Raw genomic sequence first — 23,525 nt, 5'->3', positions numbered from 1 at the left:
CTGAAGATGTTTGTTCCTGTTTTCCCATCAATGAAATCAGGGTTAAAATACCTGATTCCTAGGACTGCTGTAAGGATTTGAACAAAATAGCACTAGAGAAAGTGCCTAGTGCTGTCCTGAATATGTAACAAAGGTTTAATACATACTTCATTATTTGTATTACTGACAGGTTGGGGCATGATATTGACTCCAGCATAACTTTGATACTGCCCTTTGACTTGGCTAGCTTTGACAGAAGGGCCCTTCAACAATATCTAAAAAACAAACCACTGAACTTTCAGCTTTTAAAAAACACCAGGTAATGCGAAAACCAGATAATCTCCCTCCCTCCCTGAGGTCACCCTACCCTGACCTCAGGGATGGGAAAAGATAAGCTCAGAGATGGGGTGAGGGATGCAGTGGGGGTTAGGACTGGGGTAAAGGTCTAGAACAGAGTGAGAATTAGGGAAAGAGGAGGATCAAAGATGGCCGGAAGGTCTGGAAGGGGGAGATCAGAAATGGAGTAAGAGTCAGGTTGGAGGGCTGCAGAAATGAGGTGAAATTAGGACTATCAGATTGATGCTCACAGTAATCATTTTAATTTTTCACATATCGCCCACCACCACTGTAGAGTCCAAGTGCCCTGCTTGTGAAGGAGGAGTGTGTGTGTGTTGGGGGCGGAGGGGAGAAGAACCCTGAACAGAGTGAACATTTTTAAACAAACAAGACATTTTGAACTCAAACAGTAAAAGTCACTATGCTGGTCAGATCCCATTGGTCCTTCTCCACAAGTGGGGCTCACAAGTGGGACTGGCAAGAAGGTTCCAGTAACGAGCTCTGCCCGCAGGATATAAAGTGCCTGGTGAATTTCACATTCCAAGGACAAGAGTTTTCCAAATTAAAATTTTAATAGAGTGTGAAAATAGTTCACCATTTACTTTCAGGATGAGGTAGTGTTTAGAATGTCAGCCTAGAAATCCAAGCGAGCATTTTCAGAGATGCTCTCTACTCTGGGAGCGGGGAAAAACCCTCCCAGAAGCCTGTTGCTTCTATCCGGACCTCTGAAATCTTGGACCCAGAATGAGAAGGGGGTCTAAACAGCTTCTTTCACCAGGGAAACTGCCAGGCGTCTCGGGGCTTAAGAATGTACGTTTCAGAAGCCACGACTTGCGTCTGATACTCTTGGGAGTTTGGGAAAAGTCCTGTTGATTTGGGGTCCAGCCCCAGCCATACCACCAACTTTCTGTGCAAACTCAGGCAAGCAATTTTATCTCTCGGAGCCTGTTTGTTCATCTGATCCTTCTGGACAAGCTTAACTTGGCAGTGCCTTTCAGCTCTAATATTCATTCAGTCAAAAAGGGTTCGCTGAGCACCTACTACGTGTCAGACACCTTCTAGACACTGGGGATACACAGGTTCCTGCCTTCGTGGGGCTTACATTCTAGCTCCAATGTCCCCTGCAGTCTTCAGAGCCTATGAAGACTACCCTCTGTAAGATGTGCTTGTGCAGCTCAGAAAAATAGACGGGGCAGGGGCTCCGCAGGATAGAACTTAAAGCTTATGGGTGATTAAGTAACTTTCGCTCACTTAGTAAATAGGACAACAGCGCTTCTTTCTTCAAATTTTCCTTAAGTTGCTGGAATGTACTGGGTTTTGGCTTGGGGGTTTTTTGTTTGTTTGGGAGAGTTCTTTGGTAGTGGTGTTTCTTTCCTGATGAGAGGGTGGGAACTGTGGGTACAGGAGAGAGTAAAGACCACTGAGGAAGGTCGACGCGTGCAGAGAAAGACAGCAAAGAACAGGATGTGTGACTACACGGAGGCCCTCCAGGAGAACCCCACGCTTCTGCCAGGGCTCCCTCCAGAAGATTCACTCCCTTTCAGTCTCTGGAAACTTTAACATCATCACCAAACACAGTTCAGGCCTGCCCAGCCCTGCCCGACTACTGCCTGATGACCCAAGACCTGGTCCCTCCACCAGGGGCCTTGGGGCAGAGTGGAGCTGGGGAGGGACATGGGGACATAGGGGAAGGGTCAGAAGCCAACAGGTCAGCACGGGTCACACAGCCACCCTCTCCCAACCCAGGTGCAAGTCTGAGTCAGGGAGGAAGAAATTTTCCTCTTCCCTTCTAAACTCTTCTGACTGATCTAAGAATTACCTTGACCTGAGACAGAAAAATTGGAGAAAATCAAACAGAAATTTAATAACATGTATACATGGGAGAAACGCAGGAAAACTGAGTACCTCTCCAAAAGGATGGAAGTCCTCACCTTAATTAGCATTCTCAGTTAAAGACAAAAGAGAATGTTGGAGTTTGGGGGGGGGGTTGTGGGGAGGGCCGCCGGGGTGGGGAAGGGGGAGGTAGGTGTGGAGTGGTGGAGTGTCAGCTTTGGGAGGTGACCAGGAAACGCACAGTGAAAAAGGGTAAGGTTGTTATGCAGACTGAAGTCATTGCCTTCTCTATAGATAGTGTTTCTAGAGATCTGGTCAACTTTCTGGTACAGCAAGGGAGACACCCTTACAAATGGACATTTCCCTTATACATGTAAATGTTTCTTAGAAAATGGTAACTTCTACCTGGTTTTCAGGATTTTTTTCCCTGTTGGAGGTTTCTTGGAAAATAGCCAGGTTAAAATAATTAATATGCCAGAGAGACATATTTGGGGGTGGCAAGTTTCTGCTCCCCTCCACTGGACCTTCCAGGTCTACTCTACACCATAAAGAGAGGGAGGACGTGAGGCTGGGCTGCAGAGCACACATGCCCCTGCACTGTAGACCCCTCAGTGGGAAATGGCAGGTTCTCAGCAGCCTGGGTGGAACAGGAAGGGAAGAGGCACTGGAAGGAAGTAGACCCAAGAGTCCCTGGGGAGCAATTTTGGAATGTAGATTCCCAGCCCCACCCCACCCTCTCCAGATTCAGTAGATTAGGGTGGAGGCCAGGAGCCTGACTTTTCACTCTGTTTTCCAGGTCATTCTAATGCAAGTGAGCCATTGCCCACCCTTTGAGGTCCCCTGCGGATAAGAGAGAAGCACTTGAGGTTCTACTTGAGAACTGTAAAAGTCCCTCCCTAGCTGAATGACCTTGGGAGGTTTACATTTCCTTGACTGCCTTTCAAAACCTCAACAGCTCATCTGCAAAATGAGGCTAATGAAAGTACCCCCTTCTTAGGGCTGAGAGAAATAAATAAGGAAAAGGCACTGTGTCTGTATGTAATAAGAATTCAGTAGATTCCCTCTTGTTATTTAGGGGTTATTTTCATAAACGCCTTCTTCCTTGTCAGCCCCTTCCTAAGTTGGAGCGTGTCATGGGAAAGACAGGAATGGCGGGCAGTGAAGCCTCTAACACAGAAGGCAGGGCACCAAGCCGTCCCTGTGCCCTCACAACCAGCAACAACACCGTGGTCTGGGGCTGCACTCAATCCGGACCCCGCCACCCAGAATGTGCCTTGATGTGCAAGCACCCAGGGCAAAGGGGGTGCTCATGGAATGAAGGGGACCTCGTCAGAGAGACGCTCTGGAAGGAGACTGGTGGGGGACAAACATGATAACAAGAGGAGGAAGGGAAGGGCAGAAAACAGAACCTCATCAGCCCTCAGACTCCTGCAACTGTGTGCCCATGCTTCTGAGTAGTAAGGAAGGTGTCCTGCGTGCACGGGGTCAGTGTCTTGAAGGGAAAGAGGGGCATGGAAAAGAAAGGGATGTGAAGGGTAAGAACAGCTACTACATTTAAGTCTAAAACACAAATGGTGCAATTTTACTTAAGAGGACATACTTATAAGGGAAAAGATAAAATCAACTCTAGGAGACAAAGACCTCCAACCCCTACTACCCAAAGTCCAAGAATGGTGATAGAAAATGGGTTCGCTTGCTCAGCAACCACCTGCATCTGCATCAGAAGAACTCTTTTCCCAGCCAGGTCTGGCCCACTGCCTTGGTCTTTCCCATCCACAGCTGGGCCCCTGGGCTCAGAAGACCCCTGCCCATCATGACTGGAAATAGGGCCACTGATGATATAATTAGTTAGAATGAGGTTTTTAGGGTAGGCCCTAATCCAATATGTCTGGTGTCTTTGAAAAAGAGGGAAATTTGGGGGAGGGTTCAGCTCAGTGGTAGAGTGCGTGCTTAGCATGCATGAGGTCCTGGGTTCAATCCCCAGTACTTCCATTAAATAAATAAACAAACAAACAAACCTAATTCCCCCCCCAAAAAAAAGCAAAAATAATAAATTTTTTAAATGATATGTAATAAAAATTTGGGCCCAGAGACATGCATACTGGGAGGACACCATGTGAAGATGAAGACAGAGATCTAGATGATGCTTCTACAAGCCAAGGGGCACCTAAGGTCTGCAGCAAAGCACCAGAAGCTAAGAGAAACCTAGAACAGATATTCCTCATAGTCCTCGGTGAACCAACCCTGCCGACTCCTTGATCTCAAACTTCCAACTAGGAGGCAATAAATTTCTGTTGTTTAAGTCGGTGGTGTTTTGTTACAGCGGCCCTAACAAATTAATACCCCCATAGCATTACTTTTCTTCACCACACTGACCACCAATGGGCAGGTCAGAATCTTCCAGAAATTTACCATTTACTTTTCTATCCAACAAATCAACAGGATGGGAGAATTCAAAGACAAACAAAACATAGTTCCTGCCCTCCAGGAGCTCACAGGAATGCAAATGTTTGCCACTTAACAGTTTAGAAAACACTCTACCATACACAGCCTTGTAGACGCCCCGACCTCACCCCAAAGTGGAGAGGTGGGCCACATGAGTCCCTCTGCAGATGAGAACAGCGAGTTCTGAAGAACTGGTGATTTGCTCCAGAACACTCAGCTCCTAAGTGGAAGGGAAGCAACTGCAGCAAGGTCTTCTGAGTCCAAGACGATATCTGGAGGGGCTGTTTCCTTTCACTCTGTCTTGCTGCCTCGTCTCTCGTGCAAGCAGAAGCCGCAGCACAGAGGCAGATGGAAATAACTTGCTGGCGTCCCAAAATCTGTTCCAAGCAAGTTCCAGAAGGCAAGGAGGGAGGTCAGCCAGAGAGAAGAGACTGGTACTGTCCACCCACCTCTCTCAGGCACCCGCTGCGCCCACCGCCCCAGCCCCAGGCCGCCAGCCACTACTAGCTCACAGGCCCCACAGGTTCCCAGTAATGGTGCCGCCTAGTGTTGTCAAAGCAGCGAGCGAGCAGCTGGAAAGAATTCCAGAATGAAATCTATGTGCCTCTGCAGCTTGCTAAATGGCTGCCACTGCAGCGGCTAAACCCGCTAATGTGCTAAGAAGCATTTTCTGGCAGGGCCAGGAGGCAGGGCTGGTATTTTGGGAGCTGGGAGGGGCTTGGAGGCATCATCCTTGGCAAGTCCTGGAAGGAGGTGGAGGTGAGGAGAACCAACCCAGACGGCTCCCCATGAAGTCACCGAGAGCCACTGGGGCTGCACTTCAGGATTCCTGGAGCGCTGCTGGTGGGCAGGGACAGCCGGGCACAGGGGCATCGCAGGCTGGGGAGCGGTGGTGGGGGTGAGGGCTCTCGGATGCAGGTGTTGCTTTTCCTGCTGACCTCAAGGCCAGGCAGCCAGGGCCTGGCCCTATCTCTGTTTGCCTCTGAGTTGCCAGGGGCAGGGCCCATGGTGACCAAATGAGGAAGCCAATGCCCAGGGCAAGCCGGCAAGACCCCCTGAGGTGGGGGTCTGAAGGCAAGGGCATTCCGCGAGATCGGGACACTGGAACAGGGTCAGGGGCATCGGGACCTTCTCATACACGGCACCCTCTGATTTCCAGGCACACCAAGCCCCTGAAGCATTAGCTTCCCTGTTTTTCAGGGACCTCCTGTAAAAATACGAGACCAGAAGAGAAGCAAACCCCCAAATCTGTATCAAAACTCGGTCCTGGCGTTCCTTTGTCCCTGATGTGCCCCACGCTCCTTGGAGAAATCAGAGGGTTTTGACAGAGCGGAGAGGTGGGTGTTGGGGACAAGAAGGTAGAGCTGGTAAAGAACTCTTTCCGGGGGAGGCACTGGTGACAGGAAGTGGTGTGAGGACTAAGCAGTGCCGCTCAGGTGAGGGAGACATGGGTCAATCTGGGAACACAGAAGCCAGCAAAGCCCTGACAAAATTCAGTCTGGAGGGGAAAAATCCCAACTGATAGAAACTGCTGAGAGTTTGCAGCTTTTAAAGCCCTTCTAGCAAAAGGATCTTTGGAAGCTTTGCAAACCCTGACCACACAGCCTGCCAGCCACGGCCCGGCCCCCAGCGCCCAGTGTTTTTGCTAAATCAGAACAAACCCACTCACAAATATCTCATCCTGACCTCCCCCGGCACCTATTCCTTTCCTGTCTGTGTGCCCGCCTTCCTCGGAAATGAAGTTGTCTCAGAGCTATGGGGGAGAGCCATGGGGGAGAGTCCTGCAGAGGCCGAGGGGAGCCAGGGGACAGGACAGTCATCTCGGCTCCGCTCCTGACTAGTGGCTGACCCTGGGCTAGGCGTTTAACATTTATGAGTCTCGTTTTTTTAATCTGAAAACATGGAAATAAAGAAGCCGCGACCGCAGAGTTGATGGGAGGAATAATGAGGTTGCACGTTTAGGGTGCCGAGCATAGAGCCAGGCAAGCTCCACGAGGGCTGGTCCCTGTCCTCCCCACCTTCCTCTCCAGGGCCTCCAGCACCATACCCAGTGAAGGGGAGGACACAGATCAGTGGGAGTTTAATTAAAAAGTGAGGGAAACAAAAGCATACTTATATAAAACAACCAATCATGAGTTTAAGAGAATTCCCTCCAACACAAAACACCTGCCAACCCCACCTACCTTCCCCTAGGCTCTCAGCTGGCAGACTCACTTTAGCCAGGCCACTATGTTTTACAACTCCAGGTGGGCACCATCCATTTCTATTCTGTGCACCCTGAAGGGAGCGCCATTCTAGACTAGCATTTGACTTGTGACCCCAGATGTAGGCAAAGTTGCAGCCGTACTAAAGCACCACCTTTAGGAAGCCTTTTCTGAAGCTTCCCATGGCCTCCTCCTTCCTGGAATGCCAAAAGTAGGTCCTTTGTAGTTCCCTCAAGGAACCAATCAAACTCTGCCTTTATCATACTTAAGGCGTGTTTATGTGTGTGATTCCAGTAAGGGCTGGATCTGACCTTTATATTCCCCGTGGCACCTAGCACAATACTAATTCATTTTGTGAGGCCAGCATTAACCTGGTCTCCAAACTAGTCAAAGGCATCCTTCCCCGAATTTTTGATTTTAAAAATCTTAACCCCTTACCTCACACCCTATATAAAGATTAACTCAACATGGATTATACAGTTAAATATAAGAGCTAAAACTATGACACTTCTAGAAGGAAACACAGAAGAAAATCTTTGTGACTTTGGGTTAAGCAAAGATTTCTTAGAACACAAAGAGCATGAGCCACAAAAGAAAAAAGTTCATTATATCTATCGAACTTGATCAAAATTTAAAACATCTGCTCTTTGAAAGGCACTAATATGAAAATAAAAACATAAACCAGACTTGGAGAAAATATCTTGCAAGACATATATCTAATAAAAGATATATATGAAGAACTCTTAAAACTCAAGAAGAAGAAGACAAATGACCCAATTTTTTTAATGGCCAAAAGAACTGAAAAGACATTTAACAAAAGAAGTAATACAGATAGCCAAAAAGCCTGTGGGAAAAAAAAAATGTTCAACATCATTAGCCATCAGGAAAATGCAACTAAAATCACAGTGAGATACCACTGAACATCTATTATAATGGCTATGTGCCATACACTGGCAAGGATACAGAATAACTGGGACTCTCATGTATAGCTAGTGGGAATGCTAAATGGGACACCCAACTCGGAAGGCACGTTGGCAGTTTCTTATAAAGTTAAATATATACTCATGACCCAGCAATCCCACACCTAGGCATTTGCTCAAGGGAAATGAAAACATATGTCCACACAAAGACCTATACATATAAATGTTCATAGCAACTTTATTCCTAATGGCCCAGACTTGGAAACAACCCAAATGTTCATCAGTTGGTAAATGAATACGCAAGTGGTGATACATCCATACAGTGGAATGCATCCAAACGTGCAATAACTTTGATGAATCTTAAGTGCATTGTATTAGTTTCCTATTGCTGCTATAATAAATGACCACAAACTTAGTGGCTTAAAACACCACACATTTAGTATCTTATAGTTCTAGAGATCAGAAGTCCAAAATCAGTTTCACTGAGCTAATGTCAAGGTGTCAGCACGACTGGTTCCTTCTGGAGGCTCCAAGAAAATCCGTTTCCTTACCATTTTCTACTTCTAGAGACCACCTGCATTTCTTGGCTCATGTCCCTTCCACAAAGCCAGCAGTACAGCATCTTCCAGCCTCTCTCTCTCTCTAAACTCTGCTTTGAAGGAGCAGGAGTTTGACCAAAGGCACAGGACACAGCAAGTTTGGGAAACTTTTAAGCAGTTCTGTATTTCCAGGGTGTATAATGTGATGTTTCAAAGATAAGGAAATGGTGAAAATCATTTCAAACACAAGGCCTCTGAATCCAAATCCACAGTTTTTCCCAATACATGTGAGCCCTCAGCTGTCCCGAAGCTGACCTTGAAGGCCTCCAGCCCTGGAGGTTGAATGGGCATCTTCACCATGCCTCAGAGCTCTGTACCCCCTGCCCATTCCCTGGGAGGTGGCCCATACCTCTGGACACCTCAGCAGCAACTCAGCCTACAGGGTCAGCATGACCCTGGGTACTTTCATCTCTCCATCCTGGGACCAACTGATTCCCAGCCCTAGTCTGATGAAAAAATAACCTTAATAAGATTGATATTTGCATCCTGCTTTATATTTGCAAGCTCTCTTTTGTGTAGGTTATTTTGTTTGGCCTTCCATTGTGTGAGGCTAAGGGTACATATATTATCAACCCTACTTAACAGATAAGAAAGCTAAGGTGCTGAGGGTGGGAAGAGGCTGGCCATGCTCCCCCAGCAAGTGTGTAGAAGCCAAATCAGAATTTACTGCAGGCTTCCTGCTCCTCACTCCACAAGTGCCTGAAACTCAGAGAACAGAACTGAGGCGAGCCTGCTAACCTCCCCCAGCCTCTCCTCCCTCAGCTGTGGGACAGACAGTGGGGTAACATCTGTCCTGCCTATGACACCAAGTATAAATGAAAAATTCAAAAGGAAGAAGTATGTAAAAGCATTTTGGAAACTTTAAAATGTACAAAATATAAGGAATTGTTCCGATTATACTCTCAAAGACTGTCATAATTTTTCTCTAAAAGTATCTTTTTAAAGTTTCTTTTATCCCCTTGGAAAGCCAATTTTTCCAGCCTTCTTTATTTCTGGCTAAAGCAAAAAAGTTCTACCCAACAGCTCAACCTGAATCTCAAGGTCAATCTTTAACTCCTCCTTCCAGCTTCACCCCTTCTGAAATTCAGAACTGGCAGTTCCCACCCCCACCCCTCCTCTCTGTCACAGTCAGCCCCTCTCTGATGCTAGAAATTGGCAGTTCCCACTTTCAGTCCTCATCCCTCTGATACAGGAGGGAAGCGGGCAGGACAGAGCCATTAAAGGAACAACATAGCACTTAGCACCAAGATGGTGGAAAAGTCAACTCCCTGTAGACCTTGAGGCCCAAGATGGTAGGAGAGCTCATTTCCAGTAGACCTTTAGTTTCATTATATGTTCATTAAAATATATCAGCATGGTGAATGACACACCCCCAGGTGCCATGACAGTTCTGAGGCTGGCCATAAAATGTCAAAAAGTGGGTGATGGCCCAATTCCTGGGAATCCCAGCCCCTTCCCTCCAAAGTGGTTGGAATGATCCTCCCACTTATTAGCATATGAACCTATCAAGCCCATAAAAACTAACAACACTCCACCTCATGGCCTCTCTGGCCTTCTGAGATGGCCTACACTTGGTCTATGGAGTGTGCATCTCTCTGAATAAATCTACTTTTACTCAGCTATAGCTTGAATTCTTTCCTGTGCAAAGCCAAAGACTCTCACTTGGCAGGGCACTTCCTAGGGACTCAACGAACACCTGGGACTTAGCCATCCTCTAGTTCCCTATATTTTCCTCCATCACCTCTGAGCTCTCCCCAGTCAAAACCAACCTACACAATACTAAAGCAACACTCCCATCTTATCTCTTAGTGGCTCATGACCCCCAAGGGTACAGAGTACAGGGGTCCTCTACAGGCTGCCCAGGCCAGCTTCTCTGGCATGTCTCCCACAACTCCTCCCCAGGCAAGCCCAAAGGGCTGCCACTTCACAAAAGCTCTCCCCTCTTCCCACTTTATGTCCTAAATAGGAACTGCCTTTCCCACTATTCAATTAATTATTGAGGAGGAATCAAATTAGTCCCTCAACTCAACATAAACCTAAACATACTCCAAGTGAATCCAAGACTGAGGTTAAAAAAATTTTTTTTAACTTAAAAAAAAAAGAATTATATAGGTGAAATTATATAGATGAATATATGTCTGATAGCTGCATGGGACAGGAATGTGGAATTTCTAAGCAAAATAGCAATGAAATAAATCAGTGGCTAACAAAAAATAATAGTTATTAATTTTTACTCATGTTAAGTGGCTATCAGTATTAAAAACAAATACATAAAGCTTAAATTTGACCTCACATAATACACAAAAAGTAACTCCAAATGGACCATAAAATTAAAGCAAACACTAAAATTATAAAACTTCCAAAAGAAAAACATAGGGGGAAATCTTCATGTCCTTAGCGTAGGCAAAGATTCTCGGGACATAGAAAGCAAGAACCACAAATGGAAAAGAATCATTTGGACTTTGTCAAAACTAAAAATTTCTGCTCTTTAAAAGACTTTTAAAGACAGAAATAACAGTTGCCCAACAGTGTGAGTGTAATTAATGCCACTGAAGTGTACACTCAACATGATTAAAATGGCATCTTATATGTTATAGACATTTTACTACAATGAAAAAAAAAGACACTGTTAAGAAGATGAATATGCAAAACACGGATTGAAAGTGTTCATCATACATATATGTGACAAGGGACCTATGTCCAGAATATATAAAGAGTCCTAGCATTTCAGTACTGAGAAGACAAATGATCCATTTTTTTTTAATGGGCAAAGATTTTAACCGACTTCACAAAAGAGCACAGACAGCCAATAAGCACATGAAAATATGCTTAGCATCATTAGTCATCAGGAAACTGCAAATTACAACTGTAAGATATCATACCCATGAAAATGGCTAAAATTTTAAAAATTGTAACATTAAGTGCTGGTGAAGATGTGTAGCGACCAAAATGCTCACACATTGCTGATCAGAATATAAAGTGGCTCAGCCACTTTGGAAGAGTATGGTAGTTGCTTAATATAGAAATGGGCTTGCTATAATGACTGAGCAGTTTCATTTCTAAGCCTTTACCCAGAAGAAAGGGAGGAAAAAATATTCCTACAAAAAGACTTATACAGAGATGCTCACAGCAGCTTCATTCATAGTATCCAAAAACTGAAAACAACCCAAATGTCCATCAGCTGGTGAATGGATAAAAAAAATTGTGGTATATTTATCTAATGGAATAAAAAGGAACAAACTACTACCATACACAATTACATAAATAAATCTTAAAAAAAATAGGGTGAGAAAAATAAGCTAGATTCAAAAGAATATATATTGTACAACTCTATTTATATGAAATTTTAGAACCAGCAAAACAAATCTATAGAGACAGAAAGCAGATCAATGGTTGCCTGGGGCAAGAGATGGGGTGGACTGCAAAGAGACACAAGGGAATTTGGGGGGATGATAGAAAGATTCTGTTGTGGTTGTGGTTAACATGGGTATATACACTTGTCAAAACTCATAGAACTAGGTACTTAAAATGAGTGTTTTATTGTATGTAAATTATACCACACTAATGGCTTAAAAGAATTTTTTAAAAGTCAAACCACTAATGAAAACATCTGCCACATATACGACAGATATGACAAATCAATATCAATATGTAAAGTTCCCACACAAATTGATATAAATAGTATTAAGACTGTATCAGATGGGGGAAGGGTATAGCTCAGTGGTAAAGTGCACACTTAGCACATATGAGGTCCTGGGTTCAATCCCCAGTACCTCTATTAAAAAATAAACAAATAAAAACCTAATTAACTCCCCTCCACAAAAATAAATAAATAGATAAATAAATAAATAAATAAATAAATAAATAAATAAATAAATAAATAAATAAATAAATAAATAAACAAATAAATACCAAATAAGATAAGAGGCCAAAGGACACAAACAAACCACAAAAGAGGAAATAAGAATAGCTCATAAACAAGTAAAATATTAAAACAATGAAATGCCATATTTCACATACCAAATTAGCAAAGTTTTTTGTTTGTTTGATAAAGGCTAGTGTTGTAGGGCAAGATAGGCACTCTGCTGGCAAAAACATAAATTGGTACATTCTGGAATACAATTTGGTAATAAGGAGCCAGAGACTTAACAATGTCCAGATTATCTGACCTACTTCTAGGAACCTATGCTAAAGAATAATCAAAACTAGAGCTCAATATGCAAGAATTTTCAGTAAGGACTTAGGACAAGCCACTGGGCTGAATAAATACAAATACTCAATATGATGAAATATCAAATATTTGTCCATAGTAAGAACTTAAATATTTCTTAAACATACTTAATTTATATACTATATATAAAAACTTTAGGAAGGATATGTATAGATGACTTACACCCATGGGTAGATGTTTTCATTACAGCAAAGATTGGAAATCACCTAAATGTCCATCAAGAGAGATGAAATTAAGATAAACAAGATTATACTGTATAGCACAGGGAAATATATACAAGATCTTGTGGTAGCTCACAGTGAAAAAAATATGACAATGAATATATATATGTTCATGTATAACTGAAAAATTGTGCTCTACATTGGAATTTGACACAACACTGTAAAGTGACTATAACTCAATAAAAAATGTTTAAAAAAAAGAGATGAAATTAATAAATCATGGTATATCCACACAATGAAATATCATGCATCTGTTAAAAATAGGACAGTTATATACCTACTGATATGGATCTCTGAAATACATTGTTACATTGAAAAAGCAAGGTGCAGAACGGGGCATTTAGAATGCAACTATTCTAAGGGAAAAATAGATGGACAGATATACATTTATGCTCATAGTACATCTCCAGAAAGACATAGGGATGAAACAAAATGAGTGACAGTGGTTGGCTCTGGTTAGAAGATTTAGGGTCTAAGGATGCAAGGGAGTCTTAGATTTACTTTTCTTTCCTAGTTTATTGTCTGTCGTGTTTTAATTCTTTTTTTTTTTAATCACATAGAGGTCTTTCTTTTTCAAAAATAAAAACCCCTTAAAAAACAACAACACTTTTTTTAGAAGTAGGAAGGGGGGTGTTATGGGTTGAACTGTACCCTCTCAAAATACATATGTTAAAGTCCGAACCCCTGGTATCTCAGAATGTGACCTTATTTGGAAACAGGGTCACTGCAGACCTAATTAGATAATATGAGGCAATTAAGGTGGGCCCTAATCCAACATGACTGATGTCCTTATAAAAAGGGGAAATTTGCTCACCGAGCCATGAACACAGAGAGAATGCCATGAAGATGAATATGAAGGCAGAGATCGAGGTGATGCTTATACAATCCTAGGAACACCAAAGATGACAAGCAAACCACCAGAAGCTAAGAGAGACCTGAACAGCTCTCCCTTACAACCCTCAGAAGGATTCTACCCCACTGACACCTTGACCTTGGACTTCTGGCCTCCAGAGCCACGAGGTAATAAATTTCTGCTGTTTGAGCCTCTCAGTTCTTGGTACTTTATTGGCAGCCCAAGCAGACTAATACAGGGAGGAATATTAACATGAAATCAAAAAAAAAAAAAATCATAAGGTTCACACAGATCAAACCATCCTAGAAACAAACATCAACAGCATCTTGTCCTATAACCAACCAACCCATCACTTTACCCTACTCCCACACCTGTAGCTTTAGGGTAAATGCTTCACATTCTCTCTCTCTTTTTCTCCCTCTCTCCTTCCCCCCTCCCTCACTCACACACTTAATATAAACACCTCCAACAACAGACAAAGGCATTTGACTTGGTTACAATCCCATGCATTGATACTGCCCCACTCACCTAAAGAGAACTCATTGTCCCAAATCCCACGGTGTTAAGTTAAAGGCACTGGAAGAAAAGAACATACCAGAAAACCCCTGGTAACTCTAGCTAGTGACTCAGCTTTTGTCTATGGGATGGAAACTATCCTTTCTAATAGTGTCCAAGACATCTTCAGCAAGGAAGCTGTAGCTTCCACAACTGTTCTGTAAGTTCTATCAACCACTGCGTCCAGTGCACCCCAAAACAGAGCCACTCCCAAAGCAGGAACACTAACAGCAGGATCCCATACCATCTGCCTCTAGTGTAGGCTCCAGACCCCCAACAGGACCCCCCCCCCATTCCCAGCAGCCCTTCTCCCATCAGGCTAGAATCTTCTTTCCAGGGGCCTTTCCTTTTCTCGTCCCTATTTCTGCCAGCACAAAAAGCAAAACAAGGACACTCAAGCAAAACCAAAATCTTGGTTGTAAACAGCGAGTGAACTGCGGGAGATTTTACAGAGAAGGTTGTAAACTCACAAGGCCTTTTAGCTGAGATTTCAAAATGGTAGCTAGCTAAATGCCATTTGGTCCCAGCTGGCTCACCTGAGCCTCCCTCCCATTCTCCAAGGGGTGTCCATAATTACTAGCACAGCCACCAGCAAATGGGGAATCTGAATCGCTCCTCTTTCAAAGATGAGAGAGGTGGGACCACAAAGATTAGATCCCAATGCCAGAGAAAAGGTTAGAAGTGGGGAAGGGGAGAGGGGAGACCTTCACCGTGGCGTGCAAGGACGTGGCGGGCTCACCCCATCCCGTATCTCGGCTATTATGCATTCCCAACTGGCTTGGCCAAAATCCAGGGAGACTCCAGGCTGGTGAGTCTGTGAATGTGAGGCAGAGATAAGCGACTCGGAGAGGGGGAACTCGCCCACAGTTATATATGGGCTGCAGTGCTGCTGGAGCAGGGAGCCAAGGGAATCTTCCATTTCCAAGACATTTCTGCACTCAGTCCTGCTCCCCAAGATTAAGAATTCTCTTTCTTGGCTTCCTCCCACTCTCTGAAAGGTAACTAAGCAGTTACCTTGAGAACATGAACAATCAGGGGGGTTGCAAGGATTTCTTTAATGTGTTAAAGACACATTGACCCTGGATACTTGTTTGTAATAAAACTGGGATAGTAGGAAGCTCCATTCTCTCCTTCATCCTGTGGCGTGCCCTTGACATGGGAGAGGCCAGTCTCCAACCCTGCCCTCAGCAGGGGATATGATTTGGGAGCTCAGAAAAAGGTATATTTCCTTACAGAAGAAGTCTGGGCCTCTGGGGAAGGGTGAATGCATTTGGACAAACAGAAATGAGAGGAAGGCCTTTCTAGAGAGGGAACAGCATGAGCAAAGCCTTGGAAGAGGGTGATGCTTGTCCTGGCAGTGAGATCGGCTGGGGACAGGCAAAGAAACATCTTATGGAAACTGATGGATCTAGGGCAGGGAGCTTACCCACTCCTTCAACAACTCCAGGGCATCCTTGAGTTTGTCCTAAGTACCCTCCAAAGAGAAGAATCCAGCAACATGGGGCCCTAGTAAAGTCTGAAGGAAAGGAATGTCTGCCCTGAGCCTTGCCCCAGGGTCAGACGCCTGGAAAAAATTCCTGGGATTATTCGGTGTTGTCTGAGATGGATTTGGAGCCACCCTGGCTGAAGGGAGAAGTGGCTTTGGACTGGGGCTGCCAGACCTGGTCTGTGGCAGGCTGTGGGCACTGTCATATATCAGAACTTCTGCCCTTGCTGTTTACCAGTCTAGACTTGCTTTCCTTTCTCATCTCTGTTCACTGAAATCCTTAAAAACCATTTCGTCCCTGAAGTTCTCCTGATCCCCTCATTCAGAATTAACCCACTGTCCTTTACGCTCCTTCAACAAGTCGCTTTGTTTATATTTCCACATGTGCTTACCGGCCTTGTCTTACAAGAATCTCATTTCCCTCAAGATAAAAATGCCTGAATGTCAAGACCTGGGTCTTACACATCCTTTGACCCCGAGCACCCACACTTCCACGGCAGATACTCAGTAAATACATATTGAATTGAAGGCACAGACCCATAAGGAGCAATCTGGTACTGGCTGACATCCCGTATTCCTGTATCCATTCATTCACTTGTTCAGAAAGCACGTGAGGGCCCAAGATCTGGCAAGCTGGCTCTTCAGTCAATCAGCTGAAAAGTGAGTTTCAGTATCCAGGCTTCAGTATGAGGACTTCTTTTCAGGTCCAGGACATAGAACATTCCACAGGATCACTGGACCAAGACCTGACCACTGCAGGGTGGTTGGTAGAGCCTCCATCCCAATGCCCATATCTGTCCAGATGGAAAGTCACACCCTCAAGAAAACCCCCTGAGGGAGACAGATTGTCTGGGGTGTGGGTGAGGCCTCTCAAGGGCTCTGCCCAGCCCACACAGGGGAAGCCTAGATATGCCCATCACAGAAGAGGGCAGAGTGAAGATAACCCCTGCATCTTCAGGCACAGTACCCCCAGGATGCTGGGTGAGGGGCTGCTGGGTCAGGGCGGGGGAGGGCTCTAGGAAGTCTTCTCAGCAGTAGACATGACCATGGAGATGGGAGGATTCGCTGAAGGTCATGAGAAAAGTCTGCCCTGCTCAGAGATCAATACATGCAAATTCCTTGAGAAGCTGGTGTGTCCAGGAACTGCTCTGCCAGGGGGAGAAATAGGGGTGGAGGTGGGAGAGGGACAGGGTAGGTTACGGACAGCCATTTATCTCAGGCCTCTTATAGCTCCAAAATTACAGGATCCTAATCTGAACCTCCCCTGCCAATAACTTGAAAAACTTGTCTGGGACCAGGGACAATTGCAGAGAAAGTTGATGAGTGCATCAAATAATAAACCAAGAAGAAATCCTGAAGTCAAAACAAGGGATAAATTGTCCTTATCTCTCTAAGACATGCATCAAAGCAGCTAGCTGCTGTCTGCCCAGCCTGGGACTATGATAATGGTTTTTAATGGCCTGTAAACAATAGGAACAGCCTTTGTAATAAAGTTTAAGCAATTAATCCTTTAGGCTCCCTCTTTGCACCCTGTAGGGCTCCACTCCCCCTGCTCTGTGCCAGGGCAACATTCAGGGGTCTGAGAAGTGGAGGGATCCAGGCCCAAGACTCAATGCCTCTGAGTTCTCAGGTGGGGTTCAGAGGAAAATCAACCCTGTAGGGTGGCAGTGACAATCAAACCAGAGGGAGAGTCAAAGAAGATTGCCTCACACCAGGGAATTGGCATAAGAGGTAAACTTTGTCCTTACTGAGTGAGCTTACTCATTCATTCAGCAAACATTCAGGTACAACTATCACGGTGCGAGGTACCTGCAGAAGTGCAAAAGTATATAAAGAAAGTACCTGCCCCTGATGCACTTGTGGTCTGGGGAGCAGTCCTGAGAATCAGGTATATTCACAGACACCAATAATAAAGGTTAGCACAATAGGATTTGCAAAGTGCCCAGACCTCTCTTTCCATTTCTTTGCTTCTTCTTTCCTTGATGCACCATGTTCAGTGTCGGGGGACTGGGGCAGAGGTATTCAGAAGAAAGAGGAATCAGAAAGAAGAGAAAGAAAAGGAGACAAAAGAAAACAGAAGCCAGGCCCCTCCCTCCTGCCACTGTCCTCCCTACCCTCAGTCCCAGTTCTGGGAAAGAAGAGGACCCTTTGTCACTAGAGGCTCCCAGACAGGTACAGGTTACTAAGTCACAATTCACGTTCCTGCACCAACAAAGCGTATTTTTGCTGAATTGTGTAAAATTCTGGCCATCTGGATTTTTCTATTTGGGATACCAACTCCCAACACCTGACTCTTAGAAATGCTGTGTGTTTGTGTGTGTTTACATGCATGGCCTGTGTATGCATAAGTATGCGTGCACACCCACGTTGACAGTGATATAATGGAGGAAATTCAAAGGTTTTTCATCCATCATTCCAAAGTTAACAATCTCTCCTTTTGAAAACAATGATGAATACCTTGTTTTACATTTGTGTGGCCTCTCATTTTTCAGTTCTTCAATAAATATTATCTCACGTTCATGCCCCAAGCAACCTTGGGTGGTAACAAAGGATAAATACTGTTATCTCCATTTTAAATTGTTCCTCCTTTATTCTTTGTTTTCTACCCAGCAAGGGTTGAGCACCTACCATGGGCTCATACCATGAGTACCATGCAGGGCATGAAGTTTACAGGACAGAGCCAGACAAATGCAGGCCCTGCCTTCAACGGCTTCATAGTCAGGGAGGGGAAGAGATGGGACACGCACTCTGTCTCCAGACCTGGGACAGCTTCCAGAGATGATTGAGACAAACCCTAAAATATAAGTCTGATTTTGCCAGGTGGAAAAGAAAGAAGATTCCAGGGAGGTGGGCCAGTAAACTGTGCTCAGTTAAGAGTGAGCCCTCCGTTGTGTCCAGACCACGGGGTTAGCAGGGGTGAAGGGCGCAGCATGAGAAATGAGACTGGAGAGGTGGGCTGGGCCCAGACCATAGAGCCAAGAAAGCCTTGCCAAGGAGTTTGGACTTTGTCCTGTGGGCAATGAGGAAACCACAGAGAGTTTTAAGCAGAGGTAGGTGACGTGATCAGATTTATGTTTTAGCAAAATTATTCAGGATGTTGCGTGGAGAATGCACTGGGATAGGAGGAGACTGAGCAGACTCGAGACATTTCCAAAATAGAATCAACAGGACTGGTGTCCCACTGGGGTTCGGAGGGAAAGGGGGGTGTCAGAGACGGCTGTCTCACATGAGCTGGAGGGGGCCCTCATCCAAGACAGGAAACTAACAAGAAAGCAAGAGGCAGAGAAATTAAGTGCTTTGCCTAAGGTCACATAAATTACTTGATAGTAGACCCAAGCCAGGAATCTACAATTCTGGTAGAAACCTCTTGGTTTGCCATGTTAGCTTCAACCAACCAAACTTGGCCATCATCTGCCAGCCTGTTTCCTTGCTTCCTGCTTGTTTCCCGCAGGTTCCCTACGGAATTCTCCTGCAGAGATCACAAGCCCATCAAGGCAAAATTCCTTTGCCTGGCACAGTACTAGGCACTAAGTGGTATTAAATCAAACCCCAGGAGCTCCAGGGGCACATTAGGCATTGCCTTAATTATGCATGAGACTATTTCCTTCTTTAATCCTTAACAAACAGTATTTTTTAAATAATACCTAGTTCAAGTAATTCTTAGATGTTTGATTTTTACAGTCCAGGAAGCTTTTAACAACAACATCAGAGGGATCCCCATAATCTTGCCAACTTTTTTTTATTTTGCCAAAGAAGGACATCCTATAACCCAACTGCCGTCTACTACATTGTTTCTTAAAAGAAAGGACATTTAATACAAATCCCAAAAGTCAGAATAATACAATTTTAAGATTAAGATAATCCTTCAGATAAAATCAGAGTTCTTCAATCTTAGCACGGTTGACACTCTGGGCCAGATAAGGCTTTGCCGTGGGGTTCTGGGGTGGGGTGGGGGGGCTATCTTGTGCACGGAGGATGTTCTGCAGCACCCCTGGCAACTACTCATTATAAGCCAGAAGCACTGCCAAGTTGTGAAAACCAAAAAAAGTCTCCAGGCATTGCCAAATATCCCCAGGGGCAAAATCATCTTAGTTGAGAACCACTGAAATAAAGTAAGCCTTATTAAAAAATCTCGTAACACTATCCTTATATTTTAGACCGGTGCAAACTTCATCACAGACTGGCATCAGTCCATAAACCAGCTTTAAGGCACGAGAGGCATGGAGGTTAAGAAGATAGGATTTGTAATCAGACTTGACCTCAAATCCCAATTCTGCCTTTACTCACTGCCTGACCTCGAGCAAGTGCCTGCTCTAAGCTTTCCCTTCCTCCTCTACGGGATGAGGACAGCACCGTCCTTCCATCAGAGTTGGGAGGATTAAATGGAATCGAAGTAGCCCACTTAGCAACATGCCTGACACGTGATCGTTGGGATTAGTATGACAATTACTAATATTATTTCTACCACTATAGCATACAGCACATAGCAAAGTGTCTGGCACCTTAATGATGTCTACCCAGATTTAAGACTTTCTGGGTAAAGGGACCTTGTACATATTTTAATAGGTCTTCAATAAACATTTATTGAATGAATAAATGAATTCCCAATCACTCAGCTCTCACCAGTTCCTTTCCTCAATCCCACTGCATCTATGTCTTTTCCTCTCTTACCAGAACTTTCTCAAATCCTCCTCATAGGGATTAAACCCATAAAAGAAGTCTGGCCAGTCCAGAAGCCCTGCCCCAGGTTCTGTGGGTGGGAACTTTGTGTAACCCTCTAGGGACTAGTATCAACACACCACCCACCCACTACCTGGACTCTGAATAACACTCACCCCACCTGTGAGAGTGCAGCCTTGCTTAGGTCCACCATTAAAGTCACCCATTTCATCAACATCATCAGATTGCTGCTGTCCTCTTTAGATATTTAAACTGGAGGTGGGCCAGGGAGAGAAAAAGGAGGTGGCAATATCCTTGAACAAACGTAGCTATAAAAGGGTGTGGGAAACAAGGCAACCGACAAATTAAACAAGCAAACAACCTCAAAGGGAGGGGAGGTGAGGAGGCTCCAACAAAAGGGTCAGAGTTCTTGCTGCTTCCTTCGTCCCCACCAAGCCCACCTCCGCCTCAGCAGACAGAACACCCGTAGCTCTTACAAGGGAAAAATTACAAGGGAAAAACATTCCTCGTTATAAACCAGACATGGTCCTGGCTGAAGCCCAGTCAGCATAAATTTCTGGGGTTCATCTCACAAGTAAATTAACTACCTTCTGACAGTTTCCCGAAGGACAGAGTTTTCCAGCCGTCACAGGTCACAGGGAGAGGGCAGTTGGCCCAAGCCCTCACTTTGTAGGTGGGAAGCTGAGGCTCCGAGAGAAAAAGGCACTTGCTCAGAATCACCCTGGTCAGTGTGCTCCAGTCAGAGGCAACACTGAGACAAATGCCTGAGGCTTCAGTTTTGGCACTGAGCTTCACTGGAGGCTCTAAAACATACCCAAAGGGGAACGCGTGTTATGAACTAAATCTCACCCTTCCTGAAAATACAGGTGATCACATTTGCAGCCTCAGAGGAGGAGAGGATTAACAAGTTCTCGGAAGGAGCCATTGATCGAGTCTCATGGCTTCTCCAACCATTTGGAAACTGTTAAGAGAATAAATCACCTTCCACAAGAGGATCCAGCAACTCCTTTCTCTGCCCCATCATGCATTATCTGTCTTCTCCAGGCTATTTAATACTATGACCAAAATACAAAGAAAAAGATAAAGACCATTTGGGGGTTGTGGTGGGTTGGGGTTTAGGGGTGCACATACATGCATAAAATGGGAGGAGAGAAAACACTAAGGTGGCCAAATGCCAGTAAATGGTGAATCTAAGCAAAGTACCTAGAGGTGTTCGTTGTACCATTCTTGCAACTCTTCAGCCGTGAGATTTTTCTAAGTAAAACTTTGAGGGAGAGGAGAGAAAGCACTAGATAATAAACTAAATTAGATTTTTTTTAATTATTTGGAAAGAATCAGAAATCATTCCTTTGACTTCACTCACTTTCTCTAAGGACTAACATCCTCAGAAAAAGTTGTAAGACATCCCAGAAACAAGAGGTGTAGGGCTCCAGACAAATATGCAATGCTGGTGCTCATCATGGCCAGTAGCTATGGCAACCTTGGGATACAAATCTTATTCCAAATATTTTGCCCTATTGGTGTTTTGGGTTCACAAAGTAACTAAAGTAACAACAGGCTGTGGCAAATGCCAGAATTTTTCCAGAAGAGTTCATCAGTTTTGCAATGCAGGCAGTTCCTCAATACAACCAAAAGCAGCTTAATGTCTATTAGGTATGGAAATTCTTTCACACAAATAAATTATTGACTCAAAATCCACACCTGACCCACAGTCTCGGTGTTCTCTATACGTAGTAGTATTCAATTTGGGCCAAATGGGATCCATAATCTGGCCCTAAAAATCTACCCTTGACCACTTATATAAGAGGCACACCAATAGCATGGCGTTCAAGGCATGGAGGTTTGAAAAAATGCGACCCGTTCAAGAAACTCCAAGGAATTCCTTATGGCTAAAGGGCTGAAGGCAGAATGAGAAGAAGAACATGAGGCTGGAAAGATAGGTAGAGGTCAGATTCAGGAGGGCCTGTATGCTGGACAAAAGGAATTAGTGTTTATCCTTTGGGCAACAAGGAATCACTGATGGGTATTAAGATGGGAGAAATATAATTGGATCATTCTGGCAGAGGATATGTGGATGGAGGGAACTCACAATTAGGGAGTCTAGTTAGAATGACAAAGACCTGAAACTAACTCAGTCAGAGTGGGAGTGAAGAACTGAGGACAAACTGGAGAGGGCTACTAAGGAGAGCAGACAGACAGTCCTTGGCAGGAAGAGGGCAGATGTCCTGAGACAGAGAAGAAGGAGTCCAAGATGACTTCCAGCTTGGCTGACTTGGCAGATGATGCTTCTGGTCATCTGGATGGGGAATCCAGGAGAAGGCTTGGGGGAGGAGGCTAGTGAGTTCTGTACACACTGAGGTTCCACCTGGATCTGTAAATATGGAGCTCCAGAGAAGTCCAGGTTGGATATATGCATTTGAGAGCAATGAGCGATATATATTATATGGTCATGGATGTCATGGGTGTGGATAAAGTCAACCAGAGAGAAACAGCAAAACAAGTATCAGGTAAAGAACAAAAACTCTGGGAGACAAAACTGTTAAGGGTAGACAAGGAAGAGAGGACCCCCAAGAACACTGAGGAGTGGCCTAAGAAGGAGAGACCTCAGCCTGATTTTAAGTGACCCACTGAAGTCCTCCATCTCCATAGCCTGGTCACACCATGCTGGAGTTGAGGAAAGTACAATGATGTATTAAAATAAACTCACTTCTTAACAACAGAAAGACAAACAACCAAATTACAACATGGGCAAAGGATTTGAATAGACATTTCTCCAGAAAAAATATGCAAATGGTCAATGAGCCCATGAAAAGATACACAGCATCATTAATCTTTAGAGAAATGCAAATCAAAACCACAATGAGATACCACTTCATATCCACTAGGCTGGTTATAATCATAAAGATAATCACAAGTGTCAGCAAGGATGTGGAGAATTTGGACCCTCATACATTGCTGGTAGGAATGTAAAATGGTATGGAAAAATAGTTTGGCAGTTCCTCAAAAAATCAAATATAGAGTTAATATATGACCCAGCAATTCCACTCCTTAGGCATATACCCAAAAGAACTGAAAACATATGTCCACACAAAGACTTGCACTTGAATGTTCATATTAGCATTATTCATAATAGCCAAAAAGTGGAAGTAACCCAAATGTCTATCAACTGTTGAATGGATAAAT

At 44.4% G+C, this 23,525-nt stretch overlaps 1 protein-coding gene across 4 annotated transcripts in view; it reads right to left on the bottom strand.

The window, feature by feature from the left end:
* DPF3 (double PHD fingers 3) overlaps window positions 1–23,525 on the bottom strand; it is a 280,249-nt gene that overhangs the window by 177,748 nt on the left and 78,976 nt on the right. The window lies entirely within an intron of this gene.

This window comes from Camelus bactrianus, chromosome 6 (assembly GCF_048773025.1).
Source record: "Camelus bactrianus isolate YW-2024 breed Bactrian camel chromosome 6, ASM4877302v1, whole genome shotgun sequence".
Taxonomy (NCBI): domain Eukaryota; kingdom Metazoa; phylum Chordata; class Mammalia; order Artiodactyla; family Camelidae; genus Camelus; species Camelus bactrianus.
The sequence above is the reverse complement of the archived record's forward strand: the minus strand, read 5'-3'. Positions and strand labels throughout refer to the sequence as shown.